The following is a 22,505-nucleotide window of genomic DNA, read 5'->3' as shown; positions in this document are numbered from 1 at the left end:
GGCCCAGTGGAGCGGCCATCCCGTCCGTCGCAGCCATTGCCCGAGCCCCAGCATAGCTCGGCGGCCATTTTGTTGGCAATCCAATCCTTATGTACCGAGATAAGGACGAGATTACCACGCACCCCGACGGAGGAGCCAGAACCAGGCCCGTCGGGAAGCCCTCCGAACAAGCGGAGGAGAGTCCACCCCGCTCCGCTCTTCGTGCCTGCGAGACCGGTGGACCCTTCATCCCCCTCGCCGGAAGAGGATACAGAGAGGATACGGCGACTGATACGGGGACGGATGATGACGGCAGCAATGAAACAGCAGTTCTCCAGCATGGGGTCTGGCATGGATTCTCATGAATATTCCCCGTCGTCAGGCTGGGAATCCTCGGTAAAGAAAAAATCAGTATCAGTTTCGTTTCTGATCTGTCTTTCATAGTAGTAACCAATCACTGATCTCTGCGTCATACTGACCACAGCCAATGACTGCCCTCTACCTAAGGCCCACCTCTGGCAGCCATCTTCATATTTTTACCGCACGTTCAAGTGTTGGGAGTCCTCGTGCTTAGCTCTCGAGCTTTTACTGCGTGTTTCACGCTTTTTCAGGTGAATTTTCACATTTTTATGGTTAATCGAGCCTCAAGCTCCACCGTTTCTACTCCCGTTAACGGCTACCCGTTGCGGGATTTTCCTACGCCCCTCAAGGGTGAAGATTTCGTAGAATCAACTTCTTGGAGGATTCCAGAAGATTCGCGGCCTACTTCGAGATGGCCCAGGATGCGAGTTCGATCTCGGAAGAGGGGGAGTGAGGCGTCGCCCCTCCCCCGAAGGAGAAGGCCCGGGACGCACCTAAGGTGGTGAAGGCCCCTACCCAGCAGGAAAAGGCCTCTATCGAGGCGATCGCGGCGACTCTGGCCAAGCCGGCAGAGACCCCGCCAGCGGAGACTGCCTCCGGGACTAGAGTTTCCCTGCCGCCAAGGAGGGAATCCTCTTTTCAGCCTATCGTCGTGGCCGCCATGATGGAAGAAGCGAGGGGGGGCACGGTAGCCTCCTCGAGCTCGGAGTCAGCCTCGGAGGAGGAACTGACCGAGGCGGTGGGGAACCTCGAAGTCCAATTCGAGAAGGTTCGATCCCGTAAGGAAGATCCTCGGGAGATAGCCGAGGAAGACGACGATGGCGAAGAAGAGCAGCCTTCCCTTCCGGCGCGGCCGGAACCTAGGCCTCAGGATGGCTCGACAGCCATTTTGTCTGCGATCCAGTCTTTATGCTCTGAGATAAGGACCATATTCCCACGGCCCAGGCCGGAGGACCCGCAGCCTGGCCCGTCGGGAAGTCCTCAGAACAAACAACGGAGGACCCAACCCCCTCCTCCGCTCGCCCCCGTAAGGCCTACAGTTCCCTCCTCATCCTCCCACGAGTCGGGAGATGACGGTGCATTGGGCTCGACGACGGGTTCTGAGGGCGACGACGACGGCCTCGCCGCCCGACGAGATTGGCTCATTCCACGCCATGATCGCCAGGGCCTCAGAATTGTTCCAGCTCTGCCCGGAGGAGCAGAAAAAGGAAGGTTTCCTCTATCAGCGCCGGGAGGCCAAGAGGAAGACTGTCATCGCGGTGCCTCTAATCGATGACATCTGGGAGGAGGCCTGTCCGTTCTCAAAAACCCCTCCACGGCACCAGCCAAACGGGACCGGTACGAGAAGAAGTACCGGGTCCCCGAAACCGCTCCCCTGTGCCTCAGGGCCCAGCCAACGCCAGACTCGGTCGTCTCGGCGGCGGCGAAGAAGAAAGCGGCGGGGTCAGGAGCCTCGACGTCAAATTCTCCGCCGGACGGCGAGGGAAAGAAGTTGGACGCCATGGGGCGGTGGGTCATTTCGTCGGCGGCGACGACGGTCAAAGCGGCCAACGCCCTGCCGATCGTGGCCCATTACGACAGGGAGCTCTGGTTTAAGCTGGCCCCCATATTGGACTTCCTGCCGGACGACAAGAGGTCCCAGGCCCTGCAAATACTGCAAGAGGGCGAGGTGGCGTCAGACCACGCCATAACGGTGGCAACCGATATTGCCGATACCGGGTTCCGCCAGCTGGGCAACGGTGTTTGCCTACGACGACGGGGTTGGCTCCGGGCGACCGACTTCCGTCAGGACGTCCAGACCAGGGTGTTGGACATGCCGTTCGAGGGCAGCAACTTGTTCGGGAAGGCGGTGGACGAATCCCTCCAAGCCATAAAAATGGACATGGAGACGGCCCGCGCCCTAGGAGCCCTTCTGCAACGACGGCCCTTTCGGAGCTCCGGAGGCAGACAGGATGCCTCCAAGGGATCCAGCGGTGGCTCGTCGTCCTACCGCCAGGCGGCACGCTCCTCGTCTCAGGAGGCCTACAGGGGTCGCGGCAAGCAGGGAGCGCCTCGCCGCCGTCGGCAAGGTGGCCAGGGTGGCAAGGCCACCACCTCCAAGCAGGACTGAACCGGCCGTGGTCTCGGGCCCCCACCGAAGCACCCCGGTGGGAGGCCGGCTGACGAATTTCGTCGGCGTGTGGCAGTCCATCTCCACCGACCGTTGGGTGCTGGATACCCTGGCAAGAGGACACTCTATCGAATTCCTGAAGAAGTGCCCTCACGTTCCACCTGTGGCCAGGAAGGAAAATCACGTCCCGCAACTGCTGTTGGAAGTGCGGGCGATGCTCAGGAAAGGCGCCATCGAGCTTGTCCCGAAGAGGCTCCGGGGCTCCGGGGTGTACTCAAGGTACTTCCTTGTCAGGAAGAAGACGGGCGGCTGGCGCCCCAGCCTGGACCTTCGTCGTTTGAACAAATACATCAGATCACAAAAGTTCAGGATGGTCACCCTCCAGCACGTACTGGGACAGCTGGAGGAAGGCGACTTTCTATCGTCGTTGGAACTGGAGGATGCATACTTCCACGTTCCCATCCTCAAAAGTCACCGAAAGTTCCTCAGGTTCGTCGTCCAGGGACGCCACTACCAATTCAGAGCACTGCCGTTCGGATTGAAGTCGGCCCCCAGGGTCTTTACCAAGTGCCTAGCACCAGTGGCGGCGCGGCTGCTCCTGCAGGGGATTCACGTCTACCCCTACCTGGACGACTGGCTCATCCGCTCAAGGACGAGGGAACTCGCCGTCGAACACACTGCGAGGACCGTCCAGCTACTCACAGACCTGGGATTCGCCATAAACTACCCAAAGTCCCACCTGGTGCCGTCGCAGGTGGCCCTGTTTCTGGGAGCAAAGCTCGATACAGTGAGGCGCCTGGCGGCCCCGTCGGAAGAACGGATGAAGACCATTCTAGGCAAAGTGCAGCGCCTGCTAGCCACGGACGTGGCCAGGGTGAGGTCCATCAAGTCCCTCCTGGGGATGATGTCCTCTTGCATCTACCTGGTGCGCCTCTGCAGACTACGGATGCGCCCTCTTCAAGAATTTCCCGACGCCCGTTGGATGCAGGCGACGGGCACCTTCGAAGACAGGGTCCCCCTCAACGAGGTGTTCCGGCGGGCGATTCAGTGGTGGGGCGTTCAAGCGCACCTCACGGCGGGCAAGGACTTTCAGACGCCGGCATACCAGAAGACGGTGACGACGGACGCCTCCCTGGAAGGTTGGGGCGCCCACACCGGAGATCTCCACGCAAGAGGAATCTGGCTCCCGGAGGAGAGGCTCCTGCACATCAACGTCCTGGAACTCCGAGCCGTGTTCTGGGCTCTCAAATCGTTCCTCCCGTCGCTCAAGGGCAAGGTGGTGCGGATCTTCACGGACAACACCACGACAATGTTTTACATACGGAAGCAGGGAGGCACCAGATCCCCAGCCCTATCCAAGGAGGCACAGGATCTGTGGCACTGGGCGGTCGCCCAGGGGATGTTCCTCGACGCCTGCTGGTTTCAGGCGAGGGGTTGCTTTGAGGACAGGATCCCCCTCGACGAGGAGTTACGTCGGGCGATCCTATGGTGGGGCACCCGGGCTCACCTCACGACGGGCACTGACTTTCAAACCCCGGCGTTTCAAGAGACGGTGACTACGGACGCCTCTCTGGAGGGTTGGGGGGCCCACACCGGAGATCTCCACACAAGAGGCCTTTGGCTCCTGGAGGAGAGGTCTCTTCACATCAACATCTTGGAGCTCCGAGCAGTGTTCTGGGCGCTCAAGTCGTTCCTCCCGTCCCTCAAGGACAAAGTGGTGAGGATCTTCACAGACAACACCACCACAATGTTCTACATACGGAAGCAGGGGGGCACCAGATCCCCAGCCCTATCCAAGGAGGCCCAGGATCTGTGGCACTAGGCCGTCGCCCAGGGGATGTTTCTGGTTCCCTTCCACCTGGCAGGAATAAAAAACACTATCGCCGACTCGCTCAGCAGGGAGCTTCGCTCGTGCCACAAGTGGGAACTGTGCCAGGATCAAGTGGATCGACTCTTCCAACGATGGGGCAAACCCCAGATCGACCTGTTCGCGACGGCGACGAACTCCAAGTGCCAGAGGTTCTCCAGCAGGTTCCCACAACCGAGGAGCATGGGCGATGCTTTCCCGTTCCCTTGGGACGGCCTGTTTCTGTACGCGTTCCCTCCATTGCCGTTGCTGCTCCGCCTCATCAACCAGCTCAAGAAGTACAGGTGCAGGATGATCCTCGTCGCACCGGCATAGCGGAGGCAGATCTGGTTCCCGGACCTTCTGGACTTGTCAACGTCCCCGCCAGTCAGGCTGCCGGCGGTCGCGGATCTTCCTTATAAAGTCTAATGGCACTGTCATGTTTTGGTGATGTTGTGTCTTTCCTCCGTAATGAAGTTTCCCTGTATGTGCCTCAGATTTGTATGCACTGTGGGTCTTCATAGGTATTGTAACACAAGTATGTACTAAGTCTTGAATTATTAGCTATTAGCTATTTCTTCCATGTTCATCATTACTCAAAGCTCTCATAAGGTACCATTAATTATTTTACTATCCAAAATTACCAGATTAAAAATATTGTACTTCTATGGTGCATGCTGCAGCCATTGCCTATGGCTATGTATAATTAGGATCCTGTATCAACAACAACACTCCAATATCATGTTTTGTTCAGATGAGTACATTCTTTAATACATTAAGTAGTTCATGATAGGTCTCCCGATCACCCCTGACATTTTGTTACTAACATTAATAACACAACCCCTTTTAGAGACTTTTAATCAAAATTAATTTCATATGTGATGTCATCGATAATGTCATCTATGTCATTTTTGATGTCCTGGGTGTTAGTCTTAGCAGTGCACGGTGGTGGCGCGAGTTATGGTTGCTTAGTTTACCATAACTGCCGAATTTGAAGAGTTTTTCGGTTTTACTTGCAACCACATCTCTTTAACAAAGTTTTTTTATTGGATTTCAAGGGTTTTTGTTAGTGCAAATTAACGTTAACGTCCTTTTAACAAAGATTTTTCACTGAATTTCATAGGTTTGTATTAGCGCAACTTAACCATAACGTCCCTTTAACAATGTTTTTTCAGTGAATTTCATGGGTTTTTGTCGGTCAATCAAACAAGTTTATTCGGATTTCAAAAATCCATCAAACACAGGAAAAACAAAATCACAATACATAAAAGGAATTACAATCTATGCTCCATAGCAAGATGCAATAAAACAAGAGGTACTCGGGGGAGAAAAAAAAATCAACCATAAGGCCCCGTTACATCCGACATTGTCTCTTTACTGGGCTCTATCCACCAAAATGCTTGACCGAACACGACCCAGGGGAATAAGGTTAGCGCCCGACAGAGGGGATGACCTCATAGTTGACCTCCAGGTATGCTCAGAACCTATATGAGGATGTGGGCTAATTAGGATCCCCCTCCATGACATCCTGCCATCCCCCTCGTGTTTTCCCAAGACTTCGTTTGCCACTTTCCAGTCCCAAAAAGCCAGTTCCACAGTATCACAAGACTGATTGCCCACACTTAGCACTCTGTCACATCCCACCATGGAGTCCCTGTACACCGAAACACAGCCACTTATGGACCGTAGCCAGTGTAAACTTGTGTTTAAAAGGGCATCCCTTAATTCCTGCGCGTCCCTAGCCAGTTTGGGTATCTGGTGAAGGCATGTAATTTTAGAGTCAACAGTTCCCTGGTTCTGGTTCGCCGGTATCCAGGGGTGTTCCTGAGGTAAGGCAGGTAAGGCAGGGGGCCCCTTGAACGCAGTTAGAATATATTAGATGACACCCTCTCCCCCTCCCTCAGTTCCCCCCGCAAGATTCTGTAAGTGTTACTAGCAATTTTCTTATAGCTACTAGCTCAACCAGCACTTGGTTACAATGGCAATTACACCCCCCCGGTGTGTGTGCTTTCCCTACTGGGGGATCAGTAGCCGTTCCCATATCACTAGTAGTTCCCCTTCATTGCTGAATAATGGCCCTCAGTGGAGAGGGGCAAAGACATGAGCTGGCTAAGGAGCTCAACGCAGATGCAGGCTCACTACAGGTGCTTCGGGAGCAGTAAGCATGGTTAGACATGGAAGTGTGGATAAGCTGTCCCACCACATTACTCAGAGAGTCTGAGGAAAAAAGGGACGGGGCCACATCCATTCTGGGGCCCAGTTTGAGACCAAGTGCCGGGGTCGGATCCATAATTCGGGTGCACCTTGGACTGAAGGTGCCAGGGGGGGTGACAGGGGAGGTGTTAGATGGTGAACAACCACTGGCAGAAGCTGAAAACCGAGCAAGTTCCTCCTCCGTCCCTGGGCAAGGTTGGCCAGATGCACAAGGCAGATATGGTGTTCTTAGAGACGAAGCCTGGAGCTCAACTGCGACTGCAGTAAGGGGGCCATCCTCAAGTGTAAGGCTGAAAAACTTCCCAAACTTAGCCGTCCACCAATGGTGGCACCAATAGTGGCTTCTTCGGGTTCTAGGGCCTCCTTGTGGACTTCCTTGAATGGTATGCCCCCACCCCCGGATGGGTCGAACAAAGCACCCTGACCACCAAAACTTGAGACTCTGCAAACCCCTCCAATAGCCCCTTCAAGATGCCCCCTGTGGTCAACTCTGCTGTCCCTCAGACATAGGTGGCCTTGGTGGGCTTCTGCTTGGTGGGCTAGCTGAATGGGGTCACTGCCCCATTGCAGAGTCAGTATCAGGGCACTAGGAGACCAAGGTAAGGGTCTTTGCTTCGGCTGTTACTCCCTGTTGACTACTTCTCTTGACAACCAGGAGCTTTAGCGCTGGAGTATGCTTGGTGGCTTAAGTGACGGACTCGGAGCAGTGCATGGGTGAGCTAGATGGCAAAATGGTGGACGGTTTTCTTGATACAGCACGGCCCTTGTAGGACTTCAAGGACTTTAGGAAGGACATGACGAAATCCCCCGGAGCAGACCAGAACAACTGAGCTAAATTGCTGAGTTTGAGCCCCACTGAACTTCACGGGCTCTGCACTTTTAGAGAAACGGACACAAACAGTCACAAGTGCAAAACAATCCCCTGCACTTACTTTCCTTTTTCTCCCCCGTCCAGCAACTGACACAGGAGAGGCCTCCCTCCACGGACGCCGGACACCAGCAGCGCCAAACACTGTGCCCTTGCCCCGCCGCGGGCTTCACTGCTGCGGGCCGTGGTGAGGATCATAAGGTCCAGAGGGGCATGGCCACAGAAGCAGGAAGGAGAATCCGGGAGAGGCCGCCAAACACTGCGCCCTTGCCCCGCCGCGGGCTTCACCGCTGCGGGCCGTGGTGTGGATTATAAGGTCCAGGGGGGTGTGGCCACAGAACCAGGAAGCAGGAAGGAGAGGCCGCCAAACACCACGCCTTTGCCCCGCCGCGGGCTTCACCGCTGCAGGGCCGTGGTGAGGATTATAAGGTCCAGGGGGGCTTGGCCACAGAACCAGGAAGCAGGAAGGAGAATCCAGGAGAGGCCGCCAAACACTGTGCCCTTGCCCCGCCGCGGGCTTAACCGTTGCAGGGCCGTGGTTTTTATTAGTGCAACTTAACCATAACATCCCTTTAACAAGGTTTTGTCTAGGAATTCCATAGGTTTTTATGAGTGAAAATGTTTCATGATGTTACATCACTATATACGTTCTTATAATTTCTCTTTTAACATATATGAAAGAACTGTAAACCTCCTTTAACAAACATATGTTTTGCAACGCATACTGATGTTTGTCATTATCAGCAGCGCATGCTGGGGATGCAAGTCATGGTTCAATTGTCTTGGGCATGAGGCTCGACTATAACCCCAGCCCCACATAACCACCCAGTTATTCACTTCACCTACCCTGTATCCGAGTTCAGTGTTCCCTATACCCTCATAATGTGACCAATGGCCAGTGCTCATGGCTTGCAGTCATTGCCAGTTTCCACAATCCATGGGGCATGTGCTTCGGCCATGCCGCATTCCCCAATAGGCAAATCAGAGTAAACATTTGTCCTTGTTGAGGGCCAGGCCCACTGCCCAGGCAGCAAAGGCATATCACTTTTTTTGTGTGCTTACCTTTTGACAGATTTACAAAAGCATGCTTTCAGATCCTTGCAGATGCTCCTCACGCAAGTTTGCTGCAATTTCGTCCAGCACTTCGGCTGCAGCCGCAAGCAGAAATCTTTTTCCCATTCAAACCTAGGGCTTCGGCCATGCTTGCTGCTAAGGGTTATGGGAGGCAAGAACCTTTGGTTCAGACAAACAGTTGCTTGAGATGTGAATACCCCTGACCCCCTTTCAACTTCCTTAGTGTGTAGGTCGGCAGGATGATCGCTGTCTCAAACCTCAGCTTGCTCAGGTGCTGTGCTCTGTGGCCAGCTGGTGCTTTTGCTTTTCAGGTAATAAGAGTTTGTCAGGCATTCGTCGGGTAATCAGGGCTGGTATCAGAATCCCTGCCTGTTTCTCCCAGAAATCTACTGAGTGCCTCCTGCAGATCTCAAACTCCTCTCTCTTAGTGCACATAGCCACAAGCCTAAATGAAATCACCCCGCTGCCATAACTTCAGATTCAGAATGATGCTGAAATGCTGCCAATGGTTCTTCATGGTGCAGTGAGGGGCAAGGAAGATAAAAGGTGGAGTCTGAATGCCTCAATGTTCCTCCTGAAGCTCGGTGTGCCATACCTTAGGCCTAGGGGGTGTTGCAGATATCATTGGACATAAATGGGGTGCTTAGGAAACACGCTTAGTACTGGGAGCCTTGGGCCACCAGGGACCATATATTCTATCTTAGTGAATAAGGGTTGCAATGGCCTAGGGGCTTCAGAAGGAGTCACTGTGGTCACCAAAAATAGGTCAGTGATCCAAAAGATGAGGGGGAGGTGGTGCAAAAAGGTTAATGGGCCTTAAAAAGTGGCTTTGGATCCTCCAAATAAGAATTCTGACTTAACAGAGAATATGACGGGAATGCCCCGGTTGACGTCTACCTTCACTGCATAGGTGGCTCTTGTTTAAAATAAAAGTCTTTTTTAAAATGTTCTTTGGGACAGAGAAATGTGTCTTTGCATCAGACATCCAGCCTTACGATGAGAATTGCTGTTAAAAAAACAACTGCACTGAAGAGTCCCTGACAATGTGAAATATAGCCGCCTTTCTCATAGCTACATCATCTTTCCAGCTGTGTTGTATCATACAGTGCCCGATATGAGCAGTAAACATGGATTATATACATAATTCATGCCTCAACGCATATGTATAGAGTGCCTCCCTGAATGTGCCTGAAATTATGTTTTTCATAATGAAACCCTTTGGTGACTGTTACTTTGTCTTGTCTGTCTTAAAGCCCCGGCACAATGAGAATATTCTTTCATGCCTTGGAAAAACCCATAAGTTGTTGGAGCTGCACCTGAGAAGTCTATGATTCGGTGTTGACCTCCCACCTTACCGGAACCCATTGTATAATGTCTTTGCTGAAGGGTATTCAAACCATTGGTGGCCATGTCATTGGCAGTAAGTCTTGGATCTCACCTATTTTCCTGTTCAACTAGCTCGCCCCACTCGCCAATCAAATCCAACTCAAATTTCTGGCTACCACCATCCAACTGTCTGACTACTACCGCCATGCATTAATGACTGACTTACTTTTCCACTCGTCATTTTACGGCCTGCTACTTAAATATATTACTTTTAATCACTACTGGCCTACAATGTAAATTGGTCATTGCTGCCCTACTAAATTAAAGTGTTATTCACTTTCGGCCTGCTTTTGAATTCTGACTCCTAGGTCTTAATGCCTTCTTTGTTACCTGCCTCTCCAGATGCTGCTCCATTTACTTGAAGTGTCATAGGTCTTACATTGCTGCATCCTTCAAAGTCACGCCTGCCTTATTCAATGGGTCCCGCTAAACCCCTTCTCAGCTCTGCCTCCAAGTCCCCCATGTCCCTTAATTGCCCTCTTCCCCCCTTAACAATGAGTCTGATTGCCATTGAAACATTTTCAGTGGATACCGAAAATCAATTTGATGGCACCCCACCACCAACCACCTGAGACTACGCTTCATCAAGGATCTCCCTTACGAGGCAGCTCCTGGTGTGCTCCTGGCCCGGTTGGTACCTCCACGCATGCACTAATTTCTGGTCTAGAGCCCTCTGGCGCCATGTGCACAGTTCAAATGTGAGGCAGCATGGTTGTGTTATTGAGTCTGCCTTTCATGTGTGTGGCCCATTGCAGACCGGCTCTTCACTGAAATGGAATTCTGTTAGTCACCACTGTCACCACTCCATTGCCTTACATTAAGTGACTACACATCACCCTCCTCCTCCTCACAATGGTCACCCTACCAGGGACATGAGGGTCCCTTGCCTACACTGGCACTGGCATGGTTGCCCCATTTTTCCCTCCCCCACATCTACCATTCTGTCGTTCGTGTAAACCCACGGAAATTACCCTGGCTGTCCCACTACCTCCAACTGCAACTGCTTCCCCACCCCTATTCTCAATGTTGGTACTACTACTAGTCTCTTAATTCTCTCCTCCTGCCCGCCACATCACTCTCCCTCTTGGACTCTAAAATGATCAATCACTTCGTAATAAGACTTTTTTCCTTACTGACCTCTTCAACAGCCACCTCGTCTAACACCCTATTATGGCCATCACTGAAACATGAATCACCCACATGACACAGCTGCGATCGCTGCTCTTCAAACATACCTGACCACTTTCACTCCTCGCAGTCGGTTAAGAGAGGTGGAGGGGTTGGAGTCTTGATCAGCCAGGATAGCCCATTTGCACCTCTATCACCATTCAAATTCCTCCCTCCCTTGACTTCATCTTCTCAAATCTCTCTCAGGACTCCCTCCACAACCAACCAACACACAATCGAGGCTACTTGTTGGACTTCATCTTCCCATTATTCTGTGCCAACTCATCTCTCCTCTCTATTGGTCCTTCTTAGTCAGACCACTCCCTCTTGCACTTCACTGCCACCATCCATTCTTCTCTCTCCCCATGCATTCTTCTCTCTCAGCCCATGAACAGAACACAATTTAAACTGGGCTCTAACTCCATACATAGCCCAAGTCAGATCCTCGCGCTACCCAAAGTCTCCTCCGCTGACCAGGTCCTCCTTGATTTCAACTGCTCTCAATTTCCTCCAATACCCAACTCACGCTTTAGCCTTAACATTGAATAATGCCTGAGATCTGCCAATTGAAGACAACTATGCAACTCTTTCAGTAGCCGTAGTGCAAGTCCTGATTCCTTTCAGTCCTTGGCTCTTACAAGGACTTCCTTTCTGCTCTCTATACAGCCTTGGACACTGATGGGTCCATACACCATACAATCTTTATCTTCTTTCTATGCTGTAGCCCCTGCAAATCTGCTAGTGCACCCTAGGCCATGCTGCGCCTGCAAAATCCCCACTTTATCTCCCCCTTCTCTGCCAATGACATTGCCCTTTATTTCTATTCCAAGATCTCTTAAGAACAAATAATTCGAGGGGATTGTGTCCTCCGACGTATTCCACATCTATGACAGGTAATGTCCACAGATGTGCTGCTTCGGAAAATTTCGGCAGAGGGCCTCCGTCGAGGGTCAGCGTCACCGGATGTTATATTTAGGACTCACGGCGCCCGTAGCCTCAGTTCCGTTTTTTTCTGCAAATGTGTCCACTGACGTCTAAAGCCTTGCGGGAATGGAAGGAGAAATTGAAGGTAGGTAGGGTGTCTAAGCCCCGTAAATCGAAGTCTGCTGGGCATTCGACCGATGACTCAAGGGGCAACTCTCTGCGTCGGCAAAAATCCAGGGGGTCTCGTTCTAGGAGTGGTTCCCGCCATTCCTCTGCCTCGTCGAGACATTCAAGGAAGCGCCGTCACCGGTCTCCTTCCCCGTCCTCGTCGGGGGAGGACTCCGCCAGACGGTTGACTTGTCCCACCAAGTCTTCATCGCCGGCCGAATGGAATGCATTCCGCCAGCAGATGATGGTGATTTTCGAATCGCAAGGCGCATTTCTGTCCGAGGCCTTCGAAATAAGCCAGCAAGGAATGGGCTCGGTCCACCACTCGCACGCTTTCCGGCTCGGGCGGTCGGCGCGATCATCGGGAGCCGTCGAGGTCCTGCTCAGACAAGGGAGATCGCCATAGCCGTGCCAGATGCAGGTCCTGGCCCTCAACACCATCGAGACCGTCGAAACCTGTGAAGCCTTCGAAGAACGCCATCGGCGCCGTGTCCGTCGTGGGACTCTCTCGGGGCTCCGCCCTCGAAGAAGTTGTCGATGCCGTTGGCGCCTCGGTCGATGCCGTTCGTGGAGGATTTGCCAGAGGTGCCCCGTAGGGCTGTGAAGCCTCCGAGGAAGGCTCTCAGTAAGTCTGTGAGGCCTTTTTTTGAGCCATATTCTGTTCCTCCTCCCAGATTGGATTTGTTCCAACCTTTACAGTATATTTCAGAGGTTGAGGAACTTTCTGATGAGGAGCTGGCTGTGCCTACTGATGTCCCTGATGACCTTTTGTCTGGGCATAGTCAGATGGAGGAACTCCGTCGGTCATTGCATGACGCTAGTGGCCTTGACAGCTCTCCGCAGGTGGAGTTTGGCCGACCTGAGCCAGGGGCGCATGCGGATTCCTCCTATCGACGTCTCATGTCAAGGGTGACAGAATACTTGGGGTGGTCTGCTCCACCTGTTGATTTTGTTCAGGATGATTTGACGGACATCCTGGATCAAGGTCCGGCCACTGACCCGGTGTTGCCGTTTCACACAGCTTTGCAAAGGAGGGTGGCGGCAGCTTGGACTGCCGACAGTTAATAAGTCGCTTCCGAAAAAATACTGCGCAGCCAGTATTGACCCCTGCTACTTATCGACGCTCCCTACTCCGGAGAGTTTGGTGGTGCAGGCGGCTACGGCCCCCTCCAAGCAGGGTGCGTACCCTACCATCCCTCCTGATAGGGACGATAAGCGCTTTGATGGATGGGCGAAGAAGGTATTTTCGGCTGGGGGTATGGCATTGAAGTCGGCCAACTCCACTTGTGCCTTGGTGAGATTCACTCACACTCTGTGGAACTGTGCATCTTTGGCGGCTGAGCATATTCCCGAGGGGGAAGAACGGGATGGTTTTCTAGCCCTCGTGCAAGACGGCGGGGATGCCATGTGCGAATCCGTTCAGTCGGGTTTGGACACGGAAGACTGTGTCAGCCGGTCCATGGCTGCGAGCACCGTGATACGCAGGTTTGTGTGGTTGCGGAAGTCGGGGTTTGCTCCTGATGTGCAATCCCGGCTTCTGAACATGCCCTTTGATGGGATTCATCTGTTTGGCAGCAACGCTGATGAGAGCCTTGAGAGGTTGCAGACCTCCAAAGCTGCAGCAAAGTTTTTGAGCGCTGCAGTACATCAACCTCTGCCTTTTCGTCCTAGGGGACAGCAATGGAGGGGAGGTTCCTTTCGGTCCTACTCTTCCTTTGGTAGATCGAGAGGAGCTGCCAGTCAAAGGGGCTACCGTAGGAGTACCAGAGGTGGAAAGCAAGGTACTCGGGGTGCCAAAGCCGCTCGGCCAGTTGCCTCTTTGCCCTCAGGCATCGTCGCAGCCGCATCCGCTCATTCATGAGGTCATGTCCCATGGTTCGCCGGTTGGGGGCAGACTTGCGCAGCATCTTGGAGATTGGCGTGCCATTACTTCAGATGTGTGGGTTCTGGAGATCATAGCCCACGGCTACTGTCTTACCTTCCGGCAGAGGCCTCACGACAATCCACCGGGGAAGCTCTCTTTGAAGCGTCCGGATCCGCTTCTTGCACAGGAAATCCTATCCCTGCTGGAGAAAGGCGCCATAGAACTGGTGCCTGTAACGGAGAGGAACAAGGGATGGTATTCCCCTTATTTTTTTATCCCGAAAAAAGACGGGGGATTGAGACCCATCGTGGACTTGCGTTCTTTGAACAAGCTCCTCAGGAAGGACAAGTTCAAGATGGTAACTCTTTCTCGAGTCCTCCAGGCCCTTCATCTTCAGGATTGGTTGGTGTCTCTAGACCTCAAGGATGCTTACTTTCATGTGCCGATTCATCCAAAGCACAGGAAGTACCTGAGGTTCGCGGTTGGCGACTCACATTTTCAGTTTAGGGTCCTGCCGTTCGGATTGACCTCCGCCCGAGGGTCTTCACCAAGCTGATGGTGGTGGTGCCAGCGTATCTCAGGAAAGGGGGGATTCACCTCTACCCCTATGTGGACGATTGGTTGATCAGGCCGCGCTCTCCTGAGCAAGCCCTGGATCATCTGTCCATCACCTGCCACTCCCTTCACAAGCTGGGCTTCTCCCTCAATTTAAAGAAGTCACATTTGACACCTACCCAGCGACTCCAATACATCGGAGCAGTGCTCGACACATCCCTGGGGCAGTGTTCGTCTCCCCAGGTGAGGGCTCATCACATTCTACAGATGGTGGACAAGTTTCAACGTGCCCAGAGTCTCCTGGCATTCGAGTTCTTGAGGTTGCTCGGCCTCATGGCATCCTGCATTTTCCTGGTGCCAGAGGCCAGGCTGCGGGTGAGATCTCTGCAGTGGGCTCTCAAGATGCAGTGGTCGCAGTTCTCCGGCAGGATGTCGGATCCCGTTCGGATTCCGACCTCGGTCGCCCAGGATCTTCTGTGGTGGGCCGTCGAAGGCAATCTGATGAAGGGAGCTCCATTTTGGCAACCATGGCCAAAGGTGACGATTGTGACGGACGCATCCCTCACAGGTTGGGGCGCTCATGCCGAGTTGACAGCCAGCGGACGTTGGTCTCGGTCGGAGTCCAGACTCCACATCAATCTGTTAGAGCTGAGGGCCGTCAGGCTAGTCCTGAAGGCTTTTCTGCCGTCTGTGCGGGGGAAGAAGGTCCTGATTATGATGGACTATACAGTGACCATGCACTGCCTCAACAAAAAAGGGGGGGGGGCAGGGTCACTCCCGTTGTGCAGGGAGGCGATGCAGCTCTGGTTCTGGGCCATCCAGCAGGAAATTCCGATCTCGGCAGTTCATCTGGCCAGAGACAAAAAAACGCGACGGCGGACGCTCTGATCAGGCAGAGCACGGTCTCTCACGAGTGGGAGCTGGCTCAGGAAGTTCTTTTGGAGATCTTCGCCCTTTGAGTAACCCCATAAGTGGATCTCTTCGCCACCAGTGTCAACCAGAAGTGCGAGAGATTCTGCTCGCGGGAATTTCCCTCAAGAGGAGCTTTAGGGGACGCGTTCGTAGTGGAGTGGTCCTTCCCACTGCTGTATGTGTTTCCTCCAGCCCCCATCATTCCGCAAGTGTTGCAGAGGTTACGGAGGTTCGGTTCCCAAATGATCCTCATTGCTCCAGCATGGGCCAGGAGAGCGTGGTACCCGGACCTTCTAGACATGTCCATCTGCCCTCCACGCCGTCTTCCCTGCCGAGACGATCTGCTCTCACGGGAGGCAGGTCAGGTTCTCCATCCAGAGGTCAAGTCTCTCAGCCTTCATGCTTGGTATCTGAAAGGTTGAGGTATAAGGATTAGGACCTCCCCGAAGACGTGATGGAGGTGTTGCTTTCGGCCAGAAGGCCCGCAACGATATCCCTGTACCATTGCCGTTGGAGAAAGTTCTGTGACTGGTGAAGGGTACAAAATGTGGATCCTTTCCAATGTTCCATTCCTATGGTTTTTTCTTTTTTGCTTTCTTTAGCCCACAAGGGCCTACAAGTGGGTACCATTTAGGGTTATCTGGCGGCGCTGTCTATATTTATGCGCTCGTCTGAGGAATGTTCTTATTTTAAGATTCCTTTGACTTCACAATTTCTAAAAGGGCTAACTAATGTGTTTCCACCGTCGCCTTTCCAGGTGCCGGGATGGGATTTGAATTTGGTTTTAAAGTTCCTAATGGGAGCTCTGTTTTAGCCCTTACATTCTTGTCCGTTGCGACTGTTGTCCTATAAAACTGTATTTTTAGTTGCGTGAGTGAATTGCAAGCACTTTCCGCCAAGCCACCCTTTACTGTTTTCCATAAGGACAGGGTTGTCCTGCGGGTGCGGCCTTATTTTCTTCCGAAGGTTGTGTTGGAATTCCATTTGAGCCAGAAGGTGATTCTTCCAGCATTTTATCCTCCTCCACATCCTGGTAAGGAAGAGGAGAGGCTCCATAGGTTGGATCCTAGGAGAGCTTTGAGTTTCTATCTCTCAAGGATGTCCCGGGTCAGAGTGGACGATCAGCTCTTTGTTGGTTATGCTGGAAGGCGCTTGGGTCAGGCTGTTTCCAAGCAGACCTTGTCCAGATGGATCATTTTGACGATCTCTGAGTGTTACCATTTGGCGGCAAAGGACCCTCCAGTAGGCTTACAGGCTCACTCTACTAGGGGGGTGGCTGCCTCCACTGCCCTGCAGAGGGGCGTTCCTATTCGCAATATTTGCAAAGCAGCCACATGGGCCTCTGAGCATACTTTTGTGAGACACTATTCCTTGGACCCCACTACCCCTCAGGGAAACCAGTTAGACTGGATGTGTGGATATAATATATCCCTGCAAGACTGCAGAACCACACCCTGTTTCTGGAGTGACCATTATTTGATATCGGCCAACTTAAAACTGCCTTACTACGCACATAAGCATAATCCCCACATTAAAGTAGCTAATAGAAATTTTAAAAAATTTAAATAAGCTACTGCTTAAGACATGTACTGATAAAATACTGGGTTCTTTTCAGGATCATGACTCGTGTGTTAATCTTCTAGAAAAATACAACAAGCATCTCCTTGAGTTAGTGGAGTCAGAGGCACCGCTCACAACCAAGCTAGCTAGGAAAAACAATAATAGCCAAAAATGGTTCACCTCAGAGCTCCATTTACTGAAGAAGGAAAAACGGACCTTGGAGAGAAAATGGATCATAGATAAATCTGTGGATAGTAAAAATAATTGGAAAAGAAAAGACAAAGAATATAGAGACAAAATTAAGGCTGCTAAGGCCAATTATTTCAATTCTGAAATTGACTATGCAGACAATAAGACTAGCAAACTCTTCGATATTCTGAAGAGTATTGGAAAACCTGCAACACTCACCCCTCCATTCATACCCACAGAGGAGGATTGTAACACGGTCTTAAATGCCTTCCAAGCCAAAACGGAAAAAGCACGACAAAATATTATCAAGGCCAGAACCTCCGTTAAACAGGACATTCGCCCCACTGAAGTGGAGGCTACTGTCAGAGAACAGCTCTTTAAATTTGACCCCATTTCAGAGGCAGAGCTGCTAGAGGTGTTGAATGATATGAAACCTACCACCTGTATAGAAAATATTTTACCACGTAGCATCATCCTTAACCACAAAACAAAGACATCTTCGCTCCTATCCTCCGGAGAATAGTGAATGCATCTTTTTAAGAGGGCACAGTGCCCAGAGATCTGAAGAAAGTGACCATCACCCCACTTGTTAAAAAAGCTGGCCTGGATCCTAAGGACCCAGCAAACCTTCGCCCAATAACTAACTCGAATTTCGTTCTTAAACTTCTAGACAAGGTAGCAACACAGCAACTTCACCACTTTGTAGAGAACCAGGGGATTATTCACCAGCAACAATCAGGCTTCAGAGCGTCCCATAGTACCGAGACAGCCATGCTGGACCTGCAGAATCAGATGCTGAGTTTGTTAGACAAGAATAAGTTAGGGATGCTGATGCTCCTAGACCTAAGTGCCGCTTTCGACCTGGTGGACCATTTACTTCTCATCAAGGCACTTAGAGAGAATGTGGGCTGTTCCGAAGGAGCCATTGATTGGCTTCTGTCATTTCTATCTAACCGCCAAGCCAGAGTCCATTGGGGTAATAGTTTCTCTGATCCCTGTGACACTCTATTTGGAGTTCCCCAAGGGGCCAGTTTGTCTCTGATGCTGTTTAATATATACATGCGCACCCTGTGCAGCTTATTGGTGGAAGCAGGTGTGTCATTTACAAATTACGCGGATGACACCCAACTCATATTGGAATTGGGGGATAGTCATCACGCCACGGATAGCGAAGTGATTACAAGGGTTTGCAAGACTATAGACTACTGGATGCAGGCAAACTGGATGTGCCTGAATGACTCAAAAACAGAACTGATGCTGTTTGGTTCCAGTCGTCAGTTGGCCAATCTGGGGGTAGAGTACAATTCTTTCCGAATCAAGAATGTCACTATTTTGGTGGCCCCTAAAGTGAAAACCCTGGGTATGATGGTCAATTCTGTGGTCGATTCTCATGCCCAGACCAGCTACCTTCAAAAAAACATGGCGTATTATCTCAGGCTAATGAAAGCAATTAAGCCGTTCCTTTATGAGGGCAATATGGCCACGATAGCCAGAGCCATTATTCTATCACGGCCTGACTATGGTAATGCTCTGTTGTTAGGGGCCTCTTCCAAGGACCTATCCAGCTGTCAGGTGATCCAGAACAATGCGGTCAGGTTAGTTAAGATTTTGTAGAAGAAAGACCATGCTACTGCAGATAGATTATCTCTGCACTGGCTTAGAATAGAGGAACGCAAAAGTTCAAGGCTCTCTGTTTGGTACACAAGTGCCCCTATGGCACAGCACCGGACTACTTGAAAAAGAGCTTAGTGCTCTACACACCCAGGAGAAATCTATGCTCGGAGGGTAAGTGCCTACTGACTGTACCTAAGTTCAAGTTGAAGTCGGGGTTGGGTAGATCCTTCCTGGTGCTGGCTCCTAAATTGTGGAACAGCGTTCCTGAAACTCTAAGGTCAGAAGTAAATCAACTTGCTTTCAGGAAACGGTTGAAGACACATCTTTTTAGATGATGAATCGGGGAAAAGCATTATTCAGGGTCATATTTCAAGCCGCAGTATTCGTTATTTAATGTCTGTCGTGTAGCTGCTGTGTGTAAGTTTAAGCACCCTGATGCCCTCGGGCTACCGGCGCTATATAAAAATAAAATACATACATACATACATGGGCAGGATTTGGCCTTTTGTAAGGCAGTCCTCTATTCAGCCATTTGATTGGCATTCTAATATTCTAAAATTGTAAATTCTTTTCCCACCTCCATATGTTGGTACTGCCTTGGGAGTCTGTCATAGATGTGGAATACGTCGGAGGACACAATCCCCTCGAAGAACAAGTTACTTACCTTATCTGGTAACGTTCTTTCGTTCTTTCAATGGGATGTTCCTCCGACGTATTCCACATCGAACCCTCCCAGCCTGCCCCTCTACAGAATTTCCTATATTATTGCAGCTTACGTTTCCGCAAGGCTTTCTGCAGTCATACTGGCAGGAGATTGGTGCCACACGTTCTGGGAAAAAACTACAACTGAGGCTACGGACGCCGTGCCCCCTATATATAACATCCGGTGACGTCGACCCTCGACGAAGGCCCTCGAGGGACAACGGATCGACGCAGGACGCCCTCTGCCGAAATTTTCCAAAGCAGCACAGCTGTGGACATTACCTGTCATAGATGTGGAATACGTCAGAGGAACATCCCATCGAAAGAACGTTACCAGATAAGGTAAGTAACTTGTTCATCTCTCCTTCTCACCACCTCCAATCCCTATGTTATCCTCTATCTGATCTTTTCCTGCAACGTCCCTCACAGAACTGACACCCATTATCTAACCAGCCAGTCTATCCTTGTACCACAAACTGGCAAGGGCCTTTCACCACTTATCTGCTTGCACCTCTACACTCTTTTTAACCTCCTTCGTCCTTCAAGGATCTTCCCAAACTGCCACTTTTAAAAGTCTGGCGCATGTGGTCTTCAACATAATAACCACCTACCTGGTGGTCAGTTGACTTTGAGTTCCCCCATATTGAGCTGGGTTTGACAGCAAAAATAGAGACCAAAGCAGCCCTGATCCAACCTTCTCACTAATCCTCATTACTCACAACTCTCCTCGATTCTCATCATACATGATCACAAGCTCTCCGTTTTCTTCGGCACAGTCAACCACCCCTTATCTCTTTTACAATCTCTTGCCTCAGCATTCAGGACTCTGCTCTTAACTGGATTGCCGCTCCCTTATCAGACCTTTTCTTCTCCATCTTGTGAAATGTGTGTCCCTCCGAATCAACTCCTCTCACAATGCAAGTCCCCCATGGATCTGTGCTTGGCCCACTACTCTTTACCATCTAATTATCTTTCTGCCATGTGACAGTGCACAGCACTGGAATATCACATGGGCAACTCAATATGCCTTAAATGCCTCTTCTCTCCACCCCTGCCCTGTTTCCTTTCTCCTGGCCCACTTGTTGCAGCCCTTATGGTTCAAGGTCTTGGGATTCTCTTTCATAGTGAACTCATTTTCCGTCAGTTCTTTACCACCACCGCTGTAAGACTCAACCTAATGAATATCGGAAATTTCCACCAGAGCCTCACCTACCATTTCACCTAAACTCTGATCCCCACCCTTGTACTTGGCAGCCTGCTCCAGCCTCTTCATTTGTCTCCCACTCTACTCCTTTGCCCCCAAAATACAATTTTAAACTTTGCAACCTATATAATCTCCATGGCTTCTCTGACCTCTTTCCTTCGCATACATGCAGGGTGGCTCACTGTACATCAGGGATCTGCAACCATTGGCTCTCAAGAGTGTTTTGACTACCATTCCAAGGATCACTGACCACTGACTATACGGACATGGGCTGATGGGAGTTGTACTCGGAAACATCTGGCGAGCAAAAGGTTGCAGATTCCTGCTATGTATAAATCATTGATCCAGATTAAAATCTATTTGTGGGGTGCCCAACCTCCCCCCATGTGGCTACCTTAATGCTCCACTATTCTCCACCACATACGTTTTGTTCCACTCTGATTAACTTCTCTGCTTACCACACAACCTGCACCACTACTGTCTTCTACTCCTTTACCCTCTGGGCTCTCTTCCACTCAAACTCCCCATACCTCTCGACATAAAGGACACTTGGCTCGCAGCTCTCATGTCTACCCTTAAGCAGCATATTCTCTATCACAAATTGTCCCCTGCTTTAACCCATCGAATCACCTCTCTCCTCTAACCCCCCCTCTCCCATATACACGCAGTGACATTCAACTTTTTTCGAATAGTTGTTCATGTACATATTGCATGTATCATAAATGATTTCTAATGCTCCACAAAATTGATGTTTTCTCCATTTTCGTACTCCTCATTGGCCATTTGTAATGTAATGTTATGGGACTGTAAAACAGTGACAATGTGACTAAACAGAAACTGGAGCCCACTGAACAGCTAAACTATGAATGAACATAGGGAAGTGCCCGACCCTTTGCGTCTCGCTGAACTGGAGCAGTTCCCCCACAAATCTAATCTCAGTGGCTGTAGTTCAGTAAAAGTGTTTTATAGTATTAATTTGAGAACACACATATTGGTACGAAAAGAAGCACTCTGCAAAAGGACCTATGGTAATCAAAGCAATCCCATTGTTGATTGCATTACAATAGATGTGCATTGAATAATTTGGATGATGCATGAACCTGTTGGTTAAGGGGGTGATGGAAACATTAAAAGGGGTCAACACAGAATGACAAAGATATATAAATCCAATATAAAGTTGTACTATTTTCATTTACATGCAGGTGGTCTACTAATTAGTGCATAATAAAAACCACATACTCAAAAAACGAGCACAAACCGGGCAAAAAGCAACACTGTTTATTACAGCTGGGTGAGCACAAATCAAACAGAACAGTGGATTACCTCTGATCGAGAGGCTGACATCTGAATGGACTATGAACAGTAGTTTTATAACAAGAAATACAATAGTTGGAAGTCAGGAGAAACACTTGCAAGTTGGAGAATTTGAGAAATCGTTTTTTCTGGGATTTGATTGGTTTGCAATCTCCTCCTCGATAGTTACATGACTATGTGAACATATCATTAGAGCAAACAGTTCAATAGTTTCCCAGCACCTCACCTTCCCATGTGGTACCACATTTTATGCACAACCCACCTTGGAACATCTTGTTATTAATGAAGCAACATTTGTGCTAACCGCCAGAACTTTAATACACTGCTATTGGTCAGCACTGTTGAGAACAGGACACAAGACACCCTGCAGCTGGTGGGAAAAGGTACATTCATACAATACCTGTTAGATAAGGACCTTTGTGGATTCGTTGGTAGATACTTTAGGGGCTGGCCACCTCGTCAGAACTCAGGAACGTACCATCTGATTGGTCCTCC

Source organism: Ambystoma mexicanum, chromosome 1p, assembly GCF_040938575.1.
Source record: "Ambystoma mexicanum isolate Mex_15411 chromosome 1p, UKY_AmexF1_1, whole genome shotgun sequence".
In the NCBI taxonomy this organism is placed as follows: Eukaryota; Metazoa; Chordata; class Amphibia; order Caudata; family Ambystomatidae; genus Ambystoma; species Ambystoma mexicanum.
The sequence above is the reverse complement of the archived record's forward strand: the minus strand, read 5'-3'. Positions refer to the sequence as shown.